This window comes from Crocodylus porosus, unplaced genomic scaffold (assembly GCF_001723895.1).
Source record: "Crocodylus porosus isolate Cpor-Errol unplaced genomic scaffold, CroPor_comp1, whole genome shotgun sequence".
Classification (NCBI taxonomy): domain Eukaryota; kingdom Metazoa; phylum Chordata; order Crocodylia; family Crocodylidae; genus Crocodylus; species Crocodylus porosus.
Window position 1 is genome coordinate 87,350,870 of NW_017728947.1, and position 9,323 is coordinate 87,360,192.

Below are 9,323 nucleotides of genomic sequence, written 5' to 3' on the forward strand. Positions count from 1 at the left end.
AGGAGAGTCTGTGGGTGTGTTTGCAGGGAAAGTTTGAGAATCTTGCCATGAAAGTGGCTGGGGGACAAGTTCCATGATTTTAAAAACTTTTCTGCTAGAACAGCTGCCAAACCCAACCAAAAAAAAAAAAATGTGATGGCAGTTCTGGAAGTCTGATTCTCCCCTGTATTTTGAAGAGAACTGCTATCCTGTCAGAAGTTCAAGATGGCAGGCTCTCAGGCTCTTCCATATCGCTACTTAATTTGAATTTTACTTGTAAGTGAAAAACAAGAGACGAGAACTGCAAAGGTATTTAACTACTTACTGATGCACCTAGTGGGATTTTAAGAATTCTTAAACAGGTTAGGTGCTAACTCACATTGAAATAGTTGATTTCAAAGTGATTTGCAAGTCCCACTAGGTACCTCTATGCATCTTGGGCACCTAAATGATTCTGAAAATACCAAGAAGGTCCCAATCCATCACCGTACTTTAGAAAAATGTGAAACTTTAAAAAAAAAAAATCTGTTCTCTCTGAAACCAATGGATATTTTAATGTTGGCTTCAGTAGATGAAGGAATGAGTCTCTGGAATTTTATTACTCACGGTGATGACTGAAATTACTTTGCACTTTTCCTTTAATGCATAACCATCTGTTATTTCAAACCATACAGTATAAAAATATACCAGCTATGCTGTTTCCTATAAATACTCTTCAAAGAAGAAAAGCTCATTTCTAGAGTCTTCAAAACCCTTCTGCTGGGTGGAGCACTCTCAGCTTGTCTTTTTTTCAGTAGAAGCGGTTCTCTCCCAGATTCTCCAGTAACTGGAAGCTCTTATCACTGTCCCCAGTTCTAGCCTACCCCAAGTGCACACTCTGGTATGCTAACCTACAGTCATTGTCACCTGTTGCATATTTGATGGTTTATCTGACAGAGGTGGTATCGGTTGAGTGTCCAGTTAAGATGTTCATATGAGAGAGGCATCACTGTCACTCTGGCAGTAGAGAGAATAATTATTGTCTAATATTAAAGGTTTGGACACAAGGTCCAAATTTAGCAAATGAGTTTAAATTATTCTCTCAACAATAAATGTTATCCATCTAAAACAGGGTGGGGTATGTGAGAGAGTGCACTGGTGCCTCAGTTGTGCATTAACATACAAATCTTCTTTCTAGGTGGTCATCTAGCACCTTCTTACAAGTATTAAGCTTGATAATTTGTTTTTATGTATTCAGTGCTCTCAGAAATGATCTCATTGCAAGGTCAATACAGCTGAACTATTCCAGGTGTGTGTGGACAAGCATGCTGCCTGGAGATACTTTCCTTTTGCTTGGGAGCCTGCCTGTGTTTACAGCATGTACAGGACACAAATTAGCCATCCCAAGGGTAGTAGAGTGAGTTCCTCAAAACACAAGTGGTGCAACTATGGCTGGGCTAGGTTGGACTTGGCAGAACAGGGAGCTCATTTTGTCCTCTATATCCTTGTGCATCCCTACCATGATGTGACTGTCAGATTTCACACTGTTTCATCTGGTCTCACTTTGATTAGAATGTGCTTGAGTAAGGAGTGAATAAAAGGTAAGGAAGGACTTCTAGATTTGGCCCATTACCTTTGTAAGAGCTGCTGTGCTGGAGGATGTGAAAATGGTTTAGAAATGTTTCAGAATCCCATGGTTTTGAAATGTTACTGTCATTGGATTTTAATCTCATGAGCTTTGCATTGGTTTCAGGAAAATTCATTCACAAAGGAAGCATCTAGACTGCAAATAATTTTGGATGAGAGAGGCACAGAGCCACATTCCCATTTTTGTTTTCTCTTGAGATTCAAAGCAACTTTACTAACCTTAGTGAAATTACACCAGGGTTACATCGGCATCACTGACATCAGGATTTAGCCCAGAATTTCTCAGTCTGAACACTGGAAATTTACCATGTGCCTAACAATTAAGGGCAAGGTTCGTACTAAGAGCCAACACTAGGCTCTTTATTGACAACCTGAGAGTGGAACTGGACTATGAGGTGAAAAAAAATGAGAAAGCAGGTTCATATCCACACAGGACTAAGGAGAATTTTGAGAAACCACACAAGCACTGGCTATTAGGTAAAAAAAAGTAGGGGATTTAATGTACCACCACCAAAAGTGACATATTGTACAGCAGAGGGAAAACATTAAACTACCCATGACAGGTTCTTAATTACATGTAAACCATCAAGAAAAAGACTTAAAGTCAATGTCATTGTAGTCAGGGGAATGAAAACATCTGCTTAAATTTCAGCCTAGATATGTAGGCAAATGCACACCTGCAGTAGTTTCAAAAGGGGAGAGGGAGCTGCTACTTAAAAGCGTGCAGCAGCTACTAAGTGTGCATGAATCTGTATTGACACAAGTGAGCGAAATCACCCCAACGCTGACCCTGGGTGAAGCAGCTGTAAAGTTGAAGTAGCTGTGCTACACCTGTATCACTAAAGGCTCATGCTCACATAAATTACAGCTTAATAGCCCCTGCCTTTTCCACAGCTCTCCCTCCCCTTTCAAAGCCTACAAAAATATGTTTGTTTATCTCTTAAGTCAGAAAGGAGTGACTAAGCAGTGTTAAGAAAGTGATACTTGAAAATACCAAAAGTACTGATTGCACTTCATAGATCAGAGATGTTTTCTCATCTTGTTTGCTATTATATTTTGGTCACTTTCTAAAAGAATGTTCCAGAAATCATAAAGGTAACCTAAGAACCAACAATCTAAGAAAGACAATAGAAATCAGTGGATACAAGAAGATATTAAAAAGACAAAAACTATTTACAGATACTGTTTGATGCCTAGAAAATGGCATTTAGAGGTTTGCTTTTGGGAATTGGCTTGTAGGTAAAGTAGATATGCATTAGAACAGCGATCCAGAGCAATGGCAAGGGTTAATCGGTTTCTAAAAGCTTGTTTGTGACAAAGTTTCCTTCAAGGCCCACTGTGTCTGAAGCCATCAGGCACCCAGGCTGGGAAATTGAAGATATGTACTGCCCTGTTCCATAATGTGAGATAAGGTGGCATTAGGTCACAGTGCCCAACTACAGAGCCCTTGGGATTTCTGGTTTTGGCGGATAGACCAAATTAAGACACTGGTAAATAACCAAATTAACATGTGTGTTATGTGATGGGTTTGGGAAACAAGGGAATATGCTGACAGGACAGAACAAGGACAGTACATGACCACAAGGAAACCAATGAATGGTACCTGGGAATGAAGAGTCATCAGAGGGCAGAAAATACAGAAGGAGGGGTTTCAGAGCAGCAAAGGGTTCCTGAAGGGGGAATCCAAGACCACCACGGTAGGGGCACGTCACCAGCCCATCTCACCCACCCCACGGGGGGAGAGTGGACCTTGGCCCTTGACCTCCAGGCCACTGACATCTGACATTTAAGACAGAACCACAGGGTGAAGTTCACATAGTGGCCAGATGTACCTTCCCTCTGTGACAGCCCTAGGATTGGTAGATATTGAATTGTGGGGAGGGATTATTGTGCTTGCCTTGCCTGCATTATTTTTATCTGCTATCACTGTATATCAATACAATTCACCTATTATCAAATGAAGCAGTCATGGTCAGTCTGAGGGTTTGAGTCCACCCAAAATAAGGTATCCGTGTCATAAATCCAGTGCCAACACCAGTCAGTAAATAAATGTGAGGCTTGCTTATTTAAGGATAGAAGACTCAGGACCATAGATTAGACAGGAGAAGGAAATAAGAAGGCTATAAACTAATAGAGAAAATATTATACAAGACCCAATAGGGTAAAATAAGCACTCTCAATGCCTAATGAAATCAATGGAACTGAAAGGGACTTAAAGCCCCATAGCAAGCACTGAACACCTGGTAGAATTAGGTTCTTGAATGGAGAGTTCCTATTTACTTACTTCTGTAAGAGAAGAATAAAGGCACACTCACTGAAAATAATTAACAAAAACTGGAAACCAACAAAAGGACCAATATACTTCTTATGTGTTTTACTAATTTAACTGGACAACTGCCAACCATACATTATCCAGGTAAATATCTTGATAAGATTTATGGTAGTGTCAGAGTGTTGTAGTCATGATGGTCAGACAAACTTTCAAATGTAACACATTCTTCTTCAGGTCAGATTGGTAAAATGAAAAAGAATTAAGATTATTACATAAATAATCATTGCAACAGCCAGGACAAAAATTTCAGGAATTTGAATGTTCATTCTTCAGGGCAAGTAAGATCTTTTACTCCCATGAACATGTTACTGGACAAAGTTTTTTTTTATAAGGTTTTGTTACATTTTTTGGAAGCATTAAAAACTGGACACCAGATTAGATGCACCTCTGCTGTCCTCCTGTATAGTGCTCCCATGTTCCTAAAGTGTTCAACAAAAGACCTTTTGATGAAACAAATCCAAATAATCCAAAAAAGCAAATATAGTTGATATCAGAATAAAATCTTTATGAAAGCATCAAAGATAATATAGTTGTAGGTCCTGCAGGTATATTGGCCACTGTTTCTAACGTGCTGTAAGATGTGTCACAATAATGTAGACTTACTATGACTCTACACAAAATACTGAAAGTTTCCTTTTAGCTGAGGTAAACATTAGGCAGTGTTTGAAGTGATGTGATTGTGTATCGGATCCATAGGCGGTAGAAGGCTGCGGCTAATAAGGCTTAGTCCCCCCACAAATATGGGGCAGGAGTGGCAGCTCAGAGGGCCACAGGGCAACCTGGACACAGACTCCGTGTGGCTGCAGCAGGGGATTCACACAGACAGACATGCAGCCACAGCCTGCACACAGCCAGGATCACAGTCTCGTGGCTGTGGAGCACTGCCCTCAGCAGCAGGCAAATCTATGAAGGGGAAGGGGCATGGAGAGGAGGCTGGATCAAGGCCCACACAGTGTGGGAAGGAATGGGGCAGAGGCAGATACAGGGGCTGGGGTGAATGGGGTCCTGGGATGGGTGGTGGGACAGCCAGAGCCCAGGCAGCTCGTACAGGGGAGGGGGGGCTCATGCACACACCCCAGGGGATGAATGGGGGGCATGTGCCCCCCAGATTTGTGTGTGGGGTGGAGGCAGGCTGCTGCTGCCAGCTGGGGCTCTGCGCCCTGCTGCTGCTGCCTCAGGAGCCACACAATGCCATGTGTCTGCTGCTGCCAAGTGGGCAGGGGATGCAGCGCAGCCTGACAGCAGCAGGCACTTAACATCGCATGGCTCCTGAGGTGGCAGCAGTAGCATTTTGCAGAGTCCCAGCCTTCAACAGCAGTCCGCCTCCACCCCGCACATAAATCCAGGTGGCATGTACCCCCCCCCGTGCCTCCCCTGGGCTTCATGCAGCAGTGGGAGCCCCCCTGTGCCTCTGGACGAGTCACCCAGCTCTGACTGTTCCACCACCTGCTCTGAGGCCCCATTCACCCCAGCCCCACTCCCTCTCTCATTGTTGGGGTCTTAATCTCCACCCCCCATGCCCCTTCCCTTCCACAGACTTACCTGCTGGGCAGGGTGTGTGTGCTGGGCAGTGTGTTTGTCTGGATGTATGTGTGTGGGTACTTAGCCCCCCCAAATAATATTTTCTCCCTCCGCCTATGCCCAGATCCACAGCTTGTATAAACTGGGTAATTCCCTGTATAAAGATTTACACCAGCCAAGTGCTGGTACATTAGACTGTGCACTGTTTAGATCTTTATATTTATTTTCTTTAAGAATTCTGAAGTTCCCATATTTCTGATTCTCACAGCAATTAAATATTAGAATAACAACAATAGAGGGACATTGCACACTCATTCCATCTAGGGGTCAGCCATGAGGAAATATTAGTGTACTGATATTTGCAGTATGAATCATTTTAAATGGGTTAACAGAAAATATGCTGTCATCATCAAATCCTATTTATTACAGATATTTCCTTTTTTGCAACAGTTAAGAACTGGCTCAGAAGCTTAGTAGAGAACACTGTGCTTAAAGATCATTGTGTATGGTAAGGCTCACATCATCAATTCAATCCCTTTAAAATGATTTTCTACCATTCCATGGAACATCTGTTCATTCAGTGACATTGTTGTCAGTGACAGTTGTTGAATTATGGACCCGGCACTAGAAAGATTTGTTTAATATATTGGAAAGCAATAAGATAATATGAAGCCTGTTGCTCTGGAAGACCCTTGATCACAGAGTTTCAGAATCTGTCTTCTGAACGTTGGAAACTGTTGAGAGAATTTGATAGTGTTCATCCATTTATTTTCATGACTAAATATGGTTTGAAAATTATTTAAAAAGTTAAGAAACTGATGCTATTTTTTCTATTCAATAAAAGACAAGAGTTATCATACAGAGTTGATCTTTTTCTTTTATTGCACAATGCTGATCACAATACTGATCAAGCTGTTTGCTTTGTCTTCTTAATGAAAAGACATCGTAAAAGACATTCCTTTCCAAACACCATTTTTGAGGGTATAACAGAGCAGTCTGCCCCATCCAAGGTAATGAGGACCTTTGTTGCCCTAAGAACCAGGGGGTAACTGGTTCTCCTCCCAAACAGAGAGCAAACAGCAGGGTGGATATTGCCTTAAATTATGCTTCAGTTTTCTTCAAAAGAGAACCTATTTATTTCTCCAAACAAGAACCCAGTTAATTCTTTAATGAATCATTTTTATTGAGCGTTATAAAGTATTAACTTCAAACATGCATATAGATATAATTTTAGCAAGCAAGTAATTGCATATTACCAGTCCTAATAACACAAATCTTAAGAGCTGGCCAGGCATTTTACAGCAGGTTGGTTCCTTGAAGGGGGATGGATGTCTTCAGTTCTCAGGCATGGTTAAGGGGAGGGGAAGGGGAGGGAAAGAAAGGGAAGAATCTTTGTTTAGGTGGTAATATTTATAGGACTTTAATATTTTTAGTGCCAATTAAGCCAGTTTTCTATTTCATCAACAACCCTGAATTATGTCTTCACTTTTATCACTGTTTTTCGTCTTCTTGGTACCAGAAACCCTCTGCCCCAGATATGGGTGGACTGCACCATAACAAATCCTTTTATCCATAACAAGCCTTTATCATCAGACTGTTGAAAAAAACAAGCTACATCAGACACTTTTCTCGGTAGAAAGCAGGTTATGCAATCACATAACTCTGAGCATGCACTCTTAGCCTACTTATGTCAAGGCTACTCTAGGCCTTGTGGACCTAAGGGAACATTTCAGTCCTGCCAAGCATCATGAAGCTGAACTGTCGCCACACTTTGAACCAAATAACACTGTTCGCTGGCTTCTTTAAAACAAGGTGCTTGGGACCAGTATTTTGGAAAGAAGATCACCAGACCGACCTGGACATTGGAGCCAGATGAGTAGTATATAGGTTCATCGCCCTTCAGTGCAAATGTGACAGGTGGGTGGGACCGGAAGTCCCACCCCCACCTTAGCCCTGCACCTTTTCCCCCTTGTATGGTGTGTGATGTCACCAGCCCCACCCCCGACCCAGTCATATGGTGCATGATGTCACCAGCCCCACCCCCTGACCCCAGTCACATGGTGCATGACATTAGCAACTCTGCCACCTGATGCCAGCCACATTGTGCGTGACATCAGCAACTCCGCCCCACACCCCCAGTCACATGATGTGTGACACCAACAGTACATGGTCCATGACATCAGAAGGACAGCCCATGCAGACCCCTAAAGCCCAACCCCTCATGCTGCAAGAACCGCCCTAGATCACATGGTGCAGTTATGGCCTATCAGGTCCAAGACTGATCTAGCCCCTGCCAGAGTACAGGCATAGCCTATGGGGTGGCAGGGTGTTGGTGTGACCCCTCTAACAACCTGCCCCACCACCCTCAACCAATTGGCAGGGGTTTCAGAGACCTCAGACCTCCCAAGAACAATGCTGAACCAATTGGAATGAGTAGAGGGGGTGGGATTTAGGCGGGAAACCCCACCATGTCTATCTGCTTTCCCAGACGACCCCTCTGTTTATCTGAGACGGTGCTAAGGCAAGCAGGGGTGGATACGGATTCTTTCACAACACCTGTAGGCCCGCTCACTACAACCCCAGGACAGCCTTATTGAAAGTGTTACCGTAGAAATAGTTTTGAGGAGGAGACCCGGCTCCTTGCACAAAGACTCTTTAAGTCACCTGACCCTGTTTGGGATGACCCAATGAACAGGCAAATGGAGGAGGCCCAGGCCCTCAAAGCAGATGTAGAGAATTTGGAAGATGGTATCTTTGTGCCAGAGCCTGCATGCAAAGTAGAGCTCATCGCAGAGGAGAGACTGGTAAGAGACTTGGAGCATGTTTGTGGTGGCACTTAGGTGTTGAGGGTAGTGGTGTGGGTTCACTTCATTGCACGTGTGTGTTTGGAAGTAGCTAGGGACTGATTAAACAGCAGCTAACTAACTAAGTCCTTTATTTGAACTCCTTTGCAGTTAGATGAAGCCTTTTTAATGACTCCAGAAAACCTACTCACCAGTACACAAGAAGTGTACTGCTTCTGCAGAGAACAAAGACCGGATGAGGCTGAAGAGTTCAGAAGACAGCTAGGCATTGAATCAACAGATCTAGTTACAACTCGTGAACGTAAAGTCTTCATGAAGTCTCGTGTTCACATTTCCCTTTATGGCATAATGAAATACTGCTTGACGAAGAGACTTTTTGACCTATGCTGGGGTGAAGGACATTTCACCTAGGGGGTCAAGAAGCCCACGAATGTATTACTTGCTTAGATGAAGACATAAATAATTCAGGAACTTGCCTGGAAATATGTGTTGATAGCATTTTCAATGCTGTTATAACCATTGGGTTTGCCAGGAACATTCTCAGAATTACTGAGAAACATTTACTTCAAGTTAGAGAGTTTCTAAATACTGTGTATTCTGCAGAAGATACTAATGCTGTCCTTCATGATTTGATTACTGCGGAAGATAAAACACTCATACCCCATATTGAACTCTTAATTGGTACTAGAGATTATAAAACCCTGCTTAAGAGAAGGCCTTCCTAATCATGGTGGGAGGGTGGGGGATGTGAGGTTGTAAAGCACATCAACAGTTTTCTACATCTAATGTAGATTAGCATTTGCTTTAGTGTCTTGGATCTCTAATCACATACATATAGGGTTTTTTTAAAGCTAAAACGAATGAGACTTAATGGTCACTAGAAATGATAAAAAAAAACCCTTCTTAGGAGGAGGGGTAACAAAATAAACTACTAAATATTGTAAAAGTTGATGGAAATAAAGACTGAATTAAAAAATATATATTCTCACAGCTTTTGTACGGTAGAGGGGTGGGGAGGTGTTATAACGATAAACCAGACCACAAAAAAAAAAAAAAAAAAA

General features: G+C 42.5%; 1 long non-coding RNA gene across 1 annotated transcript in view; it reads right to left on the reverse strand.

The window, feature by feature from the left end:
- Window positions 1-1,879: 1,879 nt before the first annotated feature.
- LOC109321676 overlaps window positions 1,880-9,323 on the reverse strand; it is a 14,970-nt gene continuing 7,526 nt past the window's right edge. The window contains exons 2-3 of the long non-coding RNA XR_002104141.1: window positions 6,730-6,733; window positions 1,880-1,892 (exon numbers count right to left, since the gene is read on the reverse strand). This is a non-coding gene — a long non-coding RNA (uncharacterized LOC109321676). The remainder of the gene's footprint in view (window positions 1,893-6,729; window positions 6,734-9,323) is intronic.